The sequence below is a fragment of the Loxodonta africana genome, chromosome 15 (genome assembly GCF_030014295.1).
Source record: "Loxodonta africana isolate mLoxAfr1 chromosome 15, mLoxAfr1.hap2, whole genome shotgun sequence".
Lineage (NCBI taxonomy): Eukaryota > Metazoa > Chordata > Mammalia > Proboscidea > Elephantidae > Loxodonta > Loxodonta africana.
Window position 1 is genome coordinate 19,569,486 of NC_087356.1, and position 13,819 is coordinate 19,583,304.

Below are 13,819 nucleotides of genomic sequence, written 5' to 3' on the forward strand. Positions count from 1 at the left end.
CTGCCACATTTTTCTCCCGCGGAGAAGTTGGTGGGTTCAAACTGCCAACCTTTTGGTTAGCAGCCAAGTACTTAACCACTGTGCCACCAGAGCTACTTCCTGTAAAGATTGTTGTTGTTAGGTGCCATCGAGTCAGTTCTGACTCATAGCGACCCTGCGTACAACAGAAGGAAACACTGCCCGATCCTGTGCCATCCTCACAATCATTGTTATGCTTGAGCTCACTGCTGCAGGCACTGTGTCAATCCATCTCGTTGACGGTCTTCCTCTTTTTTGCTAGTCCTCTACTTTACCAAGAATGATGTCCTTCTCCAGGGACTGGTCACTCCTAATAACATGTCCAAAGTATGTGAGACAAGGTCTCACCATCCTAGGAAACCCTGCAGGGCAGTTCTACTCAGTCCTATAGGGTCGCTATGAGCCAGAATCAACTCAATAGCACATAACGGCAACCATGCTGAGTGTCCAAAATTACAACAGACATCAGGATGGACAAAATGTGGCACAAGGACACGGAGTGCCTCAGTGTCAAGCTGCTCTGCTGGCTGATTAGAGAGCAGAGAAGTGTCACTGTGTAATATCCCTAATGTCATATCCTTTGGCAAGCGAGAACTATACAATTCACCAGGTTCTTCCTGGACCTCTGAAGTCAATGTGAACCTCCTCCTTGCAACAGGGAATTATCTGAATACCAGTGGAATTTCCCCCGTTTTTCCTGAACTGCTAACCTGGCATTTGGAGGTTAGTTGTGGTTCTGTACTTCTCAAAGCAGGAGTTTCCTAAGATTCACATCCATCTCATGTTTTCCCAAAGTATGTTTACATTTGAGTAACCACTCCAAAGCAAGGAGGGAGGTGAAGCTGGTCTGAATAGTGGCTTCCCAGTCTCATTCGGGCAGTTCTGAGTTGGCCTGGCAGGGAAGGATGAAAAGCCGCTACTGGTGAACCCGGCCTACGGGCAGAAGAACAAACGAGACAACAAAATAGAACAGTCCCTCTAGACCCCACCAGTTCCCCAGGTCCCACGCTGACGGAGGGCAAGAGTTCTGAATCTGAAGGCAAGGCTTCCAGGAGGGAGGCTGGTCTGCAAAGCACGTTAAGAAAAAAATTAAGCCAGGAAGAGTGCTTTTGAAAGGGTTTAAATTTTTTTTCCCGCTGTTGATAATTATTAACTCTTTGCTTAGAAGCAGAATGTCCCACCGAACGCCCTAGATAGTCTACTGTTAGGGGTGGGTCACCCCCTCAGCCAGGCCACCAGGGAGAGGAGGTTGCTCTCCCACCCTCCCTGCCTCTGGGAATGTATTTGCTTCGAAGCCACAGTTGGCAGCTTAATTCACTCACAGTATGGATTAGCAGCATTGTCCTTTAGAAATGTCATTTTAAACTTTCTAGTGGTTGTTAGGCGACTTAGAGTCAATTCCAACTCATAGTGACTCCATGTGACAGAGCAGAACTGCCCCATAGGGTCACCAGGTTTTTCTCCTGCTGAGTTGCTGGGTAGGTTTGAACCACCAATCTTTTGGTTAGCAGCCAAGTGCTTAATTGTCACACCACCAAAAAAACCCGTTGCCGTTGAGTCGATCTCAACCAGGGCTCCTTAAACTTTCTAGTAGTCACATTAAAAAAGGTAATTAAAAAGAAGGTGAAATTAATTATATTTGATAAAACCCAACATATCTAAAATATTTTCATTTCAACAGGTAATCAAAATAAAATATGAATAAGTTACTTTACATCCTTTTTCTTCATACGTCTTCAAAATCCGATATGTAGTTTACACTTAACGGCACATCTCAGCCCACACTCACTCGCTTCAAGTGCCCAGGTGGCTAGTGGCTACGGTACCGGACAGTGCATATCTCACGTGGGGGGCTGTGGTCTGCTGCAGTCATTGCCCATTGAGTCACCTGAACCGCCAAGGGGGAGGACTGGTGCTTTGTGGTGGTGCTGTTTGAAAAATGCTGCATCCCAGCCCCACCTCGGAAGGCCTCAGCCAGGCCTCAGTAAAAGGCATCTGGCCTCCCGCCAAGTTCCGCTGCCGCACAAGCCGCCACCCACGCAGCCTGGTCACCAAAGCCTGTGCAAGAATCATATAAGAAGACTTACATTTTTAAAATACCCACCAGCTTGCTAGTTTCGGATCTGTAAGCACAAAAAGTAGGGGAAGGAAAGGCTCCGAGGGGCAGGTGAACTGAGGCGGGTAAGTTGAATGTCCACACCTACTTAACCCAGCTTGTCTATTTGCCTACCGGGTCTGAACTTGGCCAAAGCTTCCACATGGCTTCTTTCTTTTCCTTTGTGCACAGCCATGAGCAACAAGTGCAGTCCAATTCCCTTGTCTGTGAAAGGGGGGTAAGGGCAGGGCCCCTGTTTGGTTGGAAGGTGTTGTGAGAGCAAATTACAGCCCAATTAGAGGTATTTCGAGCTCTTCAAAGGAGCAGACATATTTCTGGAGCTATTATTCCACGGTGGATATTCGGTAGGGCATGTGAGAGTTCCTTAAATCAGCCCCTCTGCAGCTATCGCTTTATCTCCCAAGGAATCTTGCTAAGAAAAAAGCCACCTTCACCTGCAGGAGATGGGCTGAGAGAACCCATTAAAACCCTCTGAAGGCCACACCCCCCGGTTACCTGGGTTTCCTATGTTCTGGTTCCGATGGCTTTTTTTTTTTTTTTGGTTTAGTCTTACTTAGTGGGGTGCGTAATAGAAATCTCTCAAGTCTGACAGACCAGTATGGAAAAGTTCTCTTATCATTGGGAGAAAATAATTTCGGGCTGGGTAGATAAACATGTACAGGAAATACTTCTATAGAGGTCTTGATCCTCTGAAGATTAATAACCCACGGAACTAGAGACCAGCCTCAAACTCGGAGGAAACAGGCAAGTTATAAAAACAGGAAGAACGGGAAGTTTATTTTTGGATGAATACTTGTTCCAGCGAAGCTCTCGATACTGACAGAAACCTTGATCTGCAGGTCATTTGCTGCAGCTGAGCAGCTGTGGTGCGTGTTTCCACAAGCTGTCCCACCAGAGATTTCCGGGTTTTTTGGAAAGGGCCTCGCCCCACTCCTGCAAAACATCTGCCTCACTGCCACGGCTTAGAAGCTCCTTTCTCTGCATTCCTGTTTGTGAGTGGAATCTCCAGCCTAGGTGGAAACCTCAGCCATCTCCAACCACCTTCTTCGCCTTCATTCTCAGTCCCCAGGGCCTGCCCATTTGCCCAGGAGCATGAGTTATATAGCTCTCGGACCTGTCGGGTCTGCTCCAGCATGATGTTCTCTGCCTCCCGCGCTAGACTGCCAGCCCCCTGGTCTCACCAGCCTCTCCAGTTCTCCTTCTATCCTCTGCTACCAGAGCTCACCACTGCTTCCAGAATAAAGCCAGATGTTCTCATATTTGACAAATAATGCTTTTCACAACCTGGCTGAACCCACCTTTCCAGCCCCATCTCCCTAGCTAGACTATGTTATTTGTGCAGCCCAGTGAAAAATAAAAATAGCTCTCAGGGCCCTTTGTTCAAAAATGATTAAAAAATTTCAAGATGGCAGCAGCAGAGCATTAAGTCAAGCTAGGGGCCTAGCTAAGCACAGAGTGCTGTGAGACTGAACAAGCTACAAGCCCATGAGCCGGCCTTTTCCACACAACTACTTCAGACCAGCCCCAGAAGGCAGCAGATGATACCAACCCTGAGAAACCCCCGCCTGACCTGTCCCGGCCCTCAAGAAAGACTTCAAGACAGGGAAATTGGTTTCCACCCTCCCGCATTCAGACCTCCATTCCGCTGTGCTCTCGGCAGTTTATCTACCTGTCTCTCCTCTACACCTGAATTAGACCAAGACTTCTAGGTCTCCAGGCTCATCGCTTAGTTATGTCTGTGCTCCCCTTACCACCTTTCTAGAACAAAACTTGGCAAACAGTAGGTCTGCTGTAAAGGTCTACTGAATGGCTCACTAGTAACATTCACAAACGGACACTCACAAAGCCTCCTATGAACTTGCCAAGTGACCAGTGAAAGGACAAATAGAATATTCCCTGAAGATCTTCCTATTACATAAGAGGAGATGCCCCATGCCCTCTGGAGACAGAATTACACAAGTGTGAGGGCGTCTGAACAGGAACTTCATTAACCGCCATTATGAAACCTGTTGCCTCAGACACAAAGGCTGCACATGTTGACTTTGGCAGTGGCTTCACAGGTGGTCAGGCCAGTGCGGTGGCGGAAATCTCACCACCTTCCTGGCTGCTGCCAGCACTGTGGGGAGCACGGCAGAGAGATGGGGAACAGGAGAGTCGGCACTGCCCTTACTCTGTCTGATACAGAAGTGGGTATAAACTAGAGCGGAAGAGAGTGATCTCCTCTTTTTCTCTCTATGCCCGACCCACTGCCATTAGAAATCGGATAAGGCCAACTGCCACTAGGAAACAGGATGAGGGCAAGAACCATGGGCTTTCTTCCCTGAAATCTCATTGCCCTTCAAAGGACTACTAACTTTTCAGGGAAAATGCTTGTGGACTCTTAAACTCCTTTTGAGCAAAGAACCAGCCTGAGGTTGGGAGCAAAAGAGATGAATAATTATCACCTCTGCCCTGGTTGCCTAATGGTTAAGTACTATGGCTGCTAACCAAAAGGTCGGCAGTTCGAATCCACCAGGTGCTCCTTGGAAACTCTATAGGGCAGTTCTACTCTGTCCTATATAGGATTGCTATGAGTTGAAATCACCAATGGCAACAGGTTTGGTGGTTTTAGTTTCAACCCTTTAAATGCTGATCTGCTTTATTATTTTTTTAAAGGAAGAAAAACACTGGAAATCCCAAATAGCTTCCTAAATGTTCAGGCAAAGTTGATTTTTCCAGCAATTGTCAACTGATGAGAGGTTGGGGGTGGTGGGGAGATGATATATCAGAAAGAGCAGGCATTAGCTTTGTGTGGCCTCTGGTATTAGGAGATCTTTACCAAACCCAATTACGGCAGCTTCCTACTCTAATAGGCCCTTTAATAACAATAATAACAGCAATAGTGATAGCAGCAGCTAACATTTGAATCAGGTATTCACTAGTTAAGGTTATTCTTGATCCCGTCCCTCCCGGCACTGGGTACAATCTGTACTCTTCTTGTTTACTTGTTTCTTTGCTTACTCTGTATTTCCCTAAGAATGTAAGGTCACCTCTGACTATCCCAGACCCAGAACAGTGTTCGAAACCCAGTAAGCTCTTAACGCAATCATGATATCAAACATTTATTATCTCAGTCCTTATAATAAGGTAGGTAATCATATGGTTCCCAATTTATAGAGGAAGAGAATTCAATTAACACACTCCGGTCGTCTATCCAGGGAAGACCGTTTCTGGTTTTGGCTCTTCAGCTGTAACTGCATGTCTGGACCACTTGTTTCGGGGGTCCCAGGCATAAAAGCATCTTTCACAAAATCCCCTTCAGCGACCGACTTTCCCTGCCACATTTCACCCCGCAAACACACTGATGGGCAGTTTTCCGCGTATGGCTCTTTAAGAGCTACATTAAAAAAAAAAAAATTAAAGCTGGTTGTAACGTTACAGAAAAATACTTCTGTAGTCAAGAGACAGATACCTGTGTTCAGAGAACACCCTGAGTATCTAAAACTCATGCTGTGTGCTGGGCGGTTGGGGCAGCCGGGGGTAAGCAACCCTCCCAAAGTGACAGAGTAATTTTGTGAGGGTTATTCTAAACGCATGCTGTGGGTACACGTAGGTGCTCAGTCAATGTTGGTTCCCTTAGTGGAAATCACACAACACTGGAAAAGGAAATCCTAAATGGCTGCAAAACAGTCACCTCAGCAACGTCCTGTCCTCCTTAGTCTGCACTTACTTGCTCTTAGTTGTGCTTTCTCTTGAAGGAATATAGTCACTGCCCTCCAGATAGGAGGAGAGAGGTAGTGTGAACTCTCTACCTACCACAGAGCTAGTACCGACGCTCTCCTAAAGGGATTCTCATTTTCATTTCTAATAATTTGTAATCCTGATCCGTTAGTTTAGCACAAAGTGAGGGTAAGCATACTCAGGTCTCAGTTTCTTAACTGAGGGCAAGAGCTAAATATCATATTCAATTCTGAGATCAATAGGTGAAAAAAAACCCACAAAATTCTCAAAAACATATCTGTAAATGCGTCAAAATTACTTTTAAAGTAAATAGGACTTATACTGGAAAGATGAGGTAATCGTGGACATATTAACTCCAGAGTGGAGACACTAGAGCATTTGGTTAAAACAAAATCAGAAATATTAGTCAACCCCATGTAACACCGGATGCAAATTTGTTTCCAGTTTAGATCTACGAAAAAAAAAAAAAAAAGTTGCCATCTAGTGGATTCTGACTCAGAGCGACCCTAAAGGACAGAGTAGAACTGCCCCACAGTTCCCAAGGAGCACCTGGTGGATTTGAACTGTTAACTTTGTAGTTAGCAGCCCTAGGTAGCTCTTAGCCACTGCACCAGCAGGGTTTCCTTTTAGATCTGTAGGCTGTATTAAACTAAAAATGCAAATTTACCGTATACATATAAAAAAAAAAATAAGCTTACATAAAATTCTATATAGAAAGGTAACTTATTCTGAAAAACCAGGGAGTGTAAATAGCTAAAAGCCATCATGATTCACCAAAAAGACTTGTGTCTTAGGACGGCACCCAGGTTTAGAGCACTGTATTACTGCAAAAAGAACCAAGCCAGGGCCTCACCCACCAAGTCCCTCCTTTAATACAATACGTCTGAGGAAGAAGACAGTTCACCCTGAGTGAATCTAGAGCTTATGAAACTCTGAATAGGAGCCCTCCAGGTAAGGTCTGCGTGTCTGCCCTCGGAGGCAGGGCCAACAAATGCAGGTGAGGTCACCGTCCGCCAGCCTGGGGCCTGGGGCGGCATGTGGGCAGGGCCGAAGCCAAGTCCCTGCTGCGTCCCCGCCCGGCATTGCTCCGCGGCCCACGGGGCTCGCAGCTCCGTTTCTGGTGACTTCTGGGTCATGGGGGCGCACTGCGGACACTCAGGAACAACTGTACTGTTTATCTTGGGGAAGGTGCCTGGGAGAAGGCCTGATCCGGGGCTTACTGGGCACTCGTTAAGGGCGGTCATCAATGGGGCAAGAAGTCCCTGGGTCCCTTCGCGTGACTACCAGCGCAGACAGGGGCCAAAACCAAGGGGAGGAGTGGGCGGAAAGTAAGTTTTTTTCCTCACAGGAAGCAAAACAAAACAAACAAGAAAACACATGCCTGCTGTGTTCGCCGTTGTTCCCTAGGTACCCAAAGCAAAGCCCAAAGCCCTGACAGATATATAAAGATCTTATTATTTAATTAAAACGGTCTTTCTCCGCCTCGCTCCTAGCCCACCCGCCTCCGATTCTCCTTGGCGTAGGGCTGAAATTGCTCTCCTGGGCAGCACCCACAAGACCGCGCAGGTGAATCACCTGGGGGGCGCGTTAGGAAGATTCGGGTTCAGTAGGTCTGGGGAAGGGGGTCGGGACTCGGCGTTTCTAACAACTCCCGGTGCTGAGGGAGGTGCGGAAGCTGCGGAGGGAGCGGCGGGCACCAGGGCTCCAGGAATGGGGGCTGGATCCCCTCCAAGCTCCGAGCTCTCTTCTCCTAACCCCAGCCCTCCTTCCTCTGAAAGAGGAAAGGGCTCTGCGCCTCACAGCTGTGCGCTGCCTCAGGAATCCACCTGGCCAGGCCCTGACTTCCATTCTCCCCTGTTCTACCCCATAGGTGCTTCCTTCCCCTTCCAGAGAGGCAGCAATACAAAGATATATTATTAGTCATTTTTCTTTTTAAGAGAATATTTTGTCTTGGGAAGCACAGTTTTTCCTTTGAACACTAAAAATTCTGAAGACAGCTACTTTTACAAGTGAGAAAGAATATTTAAATTTTACTACATTACTTCCCCTCTTAGTTATCTAATGCTGCTGTAACAGAAATACCGCAAGAGGATGGCTTTAACAAACAGAAATGTATTCTTTCACAGTTTAGAAGGCTAGAAGTCCAAGTCCAGGGTGTCAGCTCCAGGGCAAGACTCTCTCTGTTGGCTCTGGGGGAAGGTCCTTGGCCTCAATCTTCCCCTGGTCTAGCAGCATCTCAGCACAGAGACCCCAGGTCCAAAGGACGTGCTCTGCTCCCAGCTCTGCTTTCTTGGTGATAGGAGTCCACTACTCCCTTGCTTTTCTGTTTTATATCTCAAAAGAGACTGATTCAAGACACAGCTGAATCTTGTAGATTGAGTCCTGCCTCATTAACATCATAGAGATAGGATCTACAACACATAGGAAAATCGCATCAGATAACAAAATGGTGGACGCTCACACAGTACTGGGAATCCTGGCCTAGCCAAGTTGACATACTTTTAGGGGACACGATTCAATCCATGACACCCTCTTACCCCCTAAAAAAGTGCATTGGGGGGCTGCTCATACCTTCAGGAGGAAGAAGTTAAACATAGATTCTATGAAAACACACACGAAAGGTCCAAATTTAACCTTTGTTTAGGCTTAAATAACACAGTCCCCATAAAGAATTACCTAAAGCTGTGTTTTATTATTTATCAAATAACAGATTTTTTTAGGCTTTAAAAGCAAACCCCCTACACACCCACATCTGAAAAGAAATGTAGATTTTGTGCCTTCACATCATGCATGGGGAATGTCAGTCCTCCCTCACTGTTCACTTAATGTGACAAAACAAACAATTAACCAGAAACTCTGGCATAGCTCTCAGCAAGGTACAAGTTCAGACAATAGCTGAAGCGATTTCTTTTTGATACAGAAATGCAGTTGCTCTAACTTGAATGGGGGTTAGAAAGATCTTTGCCATGTACAGATTTTGATGGAGCTGGAAATTTGGCAATGGGGTAAAACTGCATTACAAGAAAAAAAAAATTGAAGACACTTTTTAAATCTAGAAAATAAACCAAATTTGTTGAAGAAACATTCAAAACAGGTAAGCAAGAAAAAATAAATACTACCTGTTTGGTTCTACTACCCAGAGGTAACTATTGTTAACAAAGCAAAGTACAATTGGCGGGGTGGGGATTGGGGGGGTGTCTTAGGTTATATACACCACCCGTTCCTCTGCTAAGACTCATCCTGAAATTTACAAGGAGCTCAGAACAACCCTCATGGAAGAATACAACACATACAGAAATGTCTGATGATTTGGGCAACCAAAAAGCCAAACCCGTCGCCATCGAGTTGATTCCGACTCATAGTGACCCTACTGGACAGCAGAACTCCTCTATCGGGTTTCCAAGGGGCAGCTGGTGCATTCGAACTGCCGACCTTTTGGTTAGCAGCCGAGCTCTTAACCACAGAGAAGTCAAAATCACCTTCAGAGAAAAAGAAGACTGAGGACCCAGACTCAGCAAAATAAAGGAAAAGGAGAAGTGTTTCCAGAAATAACTACAGCTGCACCTGGACCCTGCTCTGCTACTGGTAGACAAGACCATGTGGCAAAACCGAAAGAACTCTATCACCAGGGGCCAGCAACTGTGCTATGGAAATCCCCACCCAAAGGGGAAGGTGTTTCCTCTGTGGAAGGTCGAGGGCAGTCCTGGGCCATGAAGCTAAGCTGGAGTGAAGCAGCAGTAGGTGTAGCCAACTCCGTAGCCTGGCACGGGCAGTAACCATTTTTGAGAAGGGCAACGAAAGGAGTCGCTGGAGTCAGAGCTCTGTAGAAATGTAGGCAGTGGGTGACAGCCCAGACTCTGGATCCAGACTGCCTTGGTTCAAATTCAGCTTCTATTCTGAACTGTGTGACCCTGGGCAAATTACTCAATCTCTCTGTGCCTCTGTAAATGGTGGTGCAAAAATAGTATTTACCTCATGCAAACCCTGGTGGCACAATGGTTAAGTGCTGTGGCTGCTAACCAAAAAGGTCGGCAGTTTGAGTCCACCAGGCACTCCTTGGGAACTCTGTGGGGCAGTTCTACTCTGTCCTATAGAGATGAAATCAACTCAACGGTAACGATTATAGGGTTGTGAAGATTAAATACCATCAACTACCAAAGCATTTAGAACAATGCCAGCCATAGGTAAACACTACTTAAATTTTTGTGTATGTATTTTTCCTATATTTTCTAAAATAATCCATATTAATTTTGTCATCAGAAAATCTATTGCCTGACTACCATCCAGCCCATCAGCTTGTCATTTGTCACTTTGTCTTTTGCCCCTCCTGTCAAATGGCAGAACCTCATCTCAGCATATACACATCCATATATCTGAGAGTGACCAACTGTCCAGGGTGGGACTTTCAGTGCTAAAACTGGAATAGTTCTAGGCAAACTGGGACAGTCGGTCACCCTAATATATACATAAAAGAATAAAGAAGAAAACAACAGTCACGTTGTTTTAGTCATCTAGTGCTGCTATACCAGAAATACCACAAGTGGATGGCTTTGACAAAGAGAAGTTTATTTCCTTACAGTAAAGTAGGGTAAAAGTCCAAATTCAGGGTGTCGCCTCCAAGGGAAGGCTTTCTCTCTCTTTTGGCTCTGGAGGTCTTTCTCGTCAGTCTTCCTCTAGTCGAGGAGCTTCTCAGGCATAAGGACCCCAGGTCCAAAGAACACCCTCTGCTCCCGCTGCTGCATTGTTGGTGGTATGAGGCCCCGCTGCCTCTCTGATCGTTTCTTTCTTTTATATCTCAAGAGATTGCCTCAAGACACAATCCAATCTTGTACATAGAGTCCTGCCTCACTAACACGACTGCCACCCATCCTCCCTCGTTAACATCATAGAGGCAGGATATACAACATATAGGAAAATCAACAGCAATCACAGCCCAGCCAAATTGATACACACATTTGGGACATAATTCAATCCATGACGCATGCCTATACCACAACAACTCAGAGATACCCAGTGTTAACATTCTACTGTAGTGCCTGCCAGTTGTTTGCTATGCATGTTTGAGGCAAAATTTGAATGTTATATAGGTACAGAGTTCTGTATCCTCTTTTCACCTAATGCTGTATTCTCTGTATTATGAGCAAGTCCTTAAAAATACTATTTTCCAGTGCTGCAGAATATCTAGTCATATGGATTTCCATGTGGCTTGAAGATAATGTTTCTAAGCTCTCCTATCAACATTTTCATTCACACACGTTTAAACACCATCGTGTTTTCATCTGATTACTTTCTTTAAGTTTCTAGAAAAGGAATTTTTGGGTCAAGAAGAATAAACTTAAAAAAAAAAAAAAGAAGTTTTACCAAATTACTTTCCAGAAAGGGTGCATAAATTCTATTCTCAACAGCAGTGTGTGAAAAATGCCCCCTCCCCAAAGCCACACCAGCATTTAAGAATATTTTTCTGTTTGATAATAAATTGAGAAATTGCTATTATGTCAACATTTGCATTACTTCAATAATTTGTGGGATTAGCTATTTTGTCCCATGTTCGTCGTTGTTACCTATGCTGAGTCAGCCCTGACTCAGGACAACCCCATGCACTAAGGGTTGAAACGCTGACCAGTCCTGCACCATCTCATGATCGGTTACAGATCAGGCTGTCATGACTCACAGGGTTTTCACCGACTGATTTGTGGAAGTAGATTGCCAGGCCTTTCTTCCTAGTCTATCTTAGTCTGGAAGCTCCACGAAACCTGTTCAGCATCACAACAACAAGCAAGCCTCCATTCACAGAATGGTGGTGGCTGCACTTAAGCTGCATTGGCTAGGAATCAAACTCAGGTCTCCTGCACGGAGGGCAAGAATTATAATCACTGAGCCACCCATGCCTCAGTGTCCCATGTTTAGCCAACTGCATGTTTCTCTTTTGTCTGGATATCTTAGCATTTAAAAAGAGTATTAAGTTACCTATTTTTCTACTGGTTGTCTTAGCGTTTCTCTTTGTAATTTCCTGAGCTCTTCATAGTTTTATATTAACTCTTTATATATCATAATTGAGACAATCTTTGTTATGTCAAATAAACAGAAGTTTGGAAAATTATTCAGCAATTTCCTCTATAATTTCTTTCAGTGCTTTTAGAGATGAGGTAAATATCCCCCTTTCTGCTGTTCTAGTGTTTTTTTGATAGTTACCATTTTTTTTTTTTACTATTTACCTCTTAGTTTTGAAGTATGACATTAGGTGAGGCTCTACATTAGAAGGAAATCATAAAACTCATGGTACAATAGAGTTGTGTTAAAATGAGGAAATTGTTAGAAATTAAATCTGCAGGATACAAACTAAGGATTTCCAAGAGACCTACTCTCAGCAATGAATCAGCTCATTAAAAAGCTGTACTTGACAATGAATAGGATTAATCAGAACACGCCAGGGACACTCAGCCCTCCTCCTTCCCTTTAGTGGATTGTTGGGAGTTCAGTGGTGAGGTCCAGGGACGAAGGCAGAGGCAGCGCAAGATAAGAGCAGTCTAGCTCCAGACTTCGACGAAGGAGGGATTCTACCTGCTGCTGATAACAGAAACAAAAGGAACCAGGAGGAGCCTGTTAAAGAGGTTAAGCGAGATCTTCTCTTCCCTGTCCCCTTTTCAAAAGGCAAAAGATAATGTAACTTGCTATTTTTTAAGAGAAAGTTATGGCTACAGAGATTAAAAAGGCAGTATTTTATTTACAACAACTGTAAGTGTACCATTCAACAGCCTTTTAGACAGCACCACACGGAGATGCAATACCATTGGGGAAAACACATTAAGTTGGAAATGTGGCACTTCTCTCCATCCTGCTCTTCCACCTGGATCTTCAACTCCTACCCCTGTTTCCAAAATCTAGAGCTGGAAAGTGTAATTTTACTCAATGCCTACTGTTGAAAAACCATAGGTGTTTTTTTTTTCTTTGCAGTAACAGTCATCATAAAGGGAGTTACCAAAAATAAGATTTATTGGTGCCTCCTGGTCCATGGCCCCATCTTCAAACAACTATCTCAAGTATTGTCATACTGGGGAACATTTCAACTATTCTTTTCATAGAATCCATTCATTCACTCAATAATCTTTATTGTCAACTGTTGGGCTACTCCTGATGATGGGAGCAGAAGGCCATGATGGAGTCAGACCCAGGTTCCAATCCCAGCTCTGGCACTACCATTTCGGGGGTCTTAAGCAAGCTAACCTTCTCAACCTTGGTTCTTCATCTCTAAAATGGTAATAAAACTACATAAGTGAGGACTACTAAGAATGCGTGGAAAAAAATGCCCAGGCAGGAAAATGATAAAATGTCAATAAATAGTGACCCTTACTTTTAAAAAGCCATATGCATCTATGGATAAGATGTTTCCCTCATACGTAAATTTTTAAAAGTCCAGCAGGCGATTTAAGTTCTCATTTCCTCTCAGGTAACTACTCTGCTAGAAATAGATCAACCACAATTCAACAACTAAGCAATTATGCATCATTAGGTTCAGAAAGAAGATGCCGCAGATGAATCCCTGCTTTTAAAATCCACAGGTGTCTGGCAAAGGGCGCTGCTTTTAGGAGGCCTGCCGTGGTTGGGGGTAGCTGCTGGCGTCTTGCAGGCTACTCATCTGATTGGAATTGGGAGACAGTTGTGAATGGACAGGAACAAGGGCTTAATGGACCTTCTATTTCAAAGCAGCCTGTGTGAACACAAAAGCTGAGAAGTATCTTTTAACTGGTATTAAAATGCTACTATCTCTGAGCAGAATCTGACTAAGGAACACACACGATCTGAAGAATGATTTCTTATCACTTGTGTTTCATAGATGCTTCAGTATTCAGCTGGACCACCTGTGTAAAGAGAACGCCTCTCCTCCCCCTTTCCCTGGTGTTTACTGAACACCTCCGGAGGTGAGGATTTGTCCTGTGTGCACCCCGTACCACACCTCTATGTGTT

The 13,819-nt window shown here is 44.8% G+C and overlaps 1 protein-coding gene across 2 annotated transcripts in view; it reads right to left on the bottom strand.

Moving 5' to 3' along the window:
- The window catches only part of SPRED2 (sprouty related EVH1 domain containing 2), a 135,421-nt gene that overhangs the window by 84,813 nt on the left and 36,789 nt on the right, over positions 1-13,819 (bottom strand). Inside the window, exon 1 of one of the 2 annotated variants that reach the window (XM_023552703.2) lies at positions 729-6,837. The exons of the other annotated variant lie outside the window; for it this stretch is intronic. The gene's annotated coding sequence lies outside the window, so the exon portion shown is untranslated. Of the gene's footprint in view, positions 1-728; positions 6,838-13,819 lie in introns of those variants that run through there. 2 annotated transcript variants of the gene reach the window in all.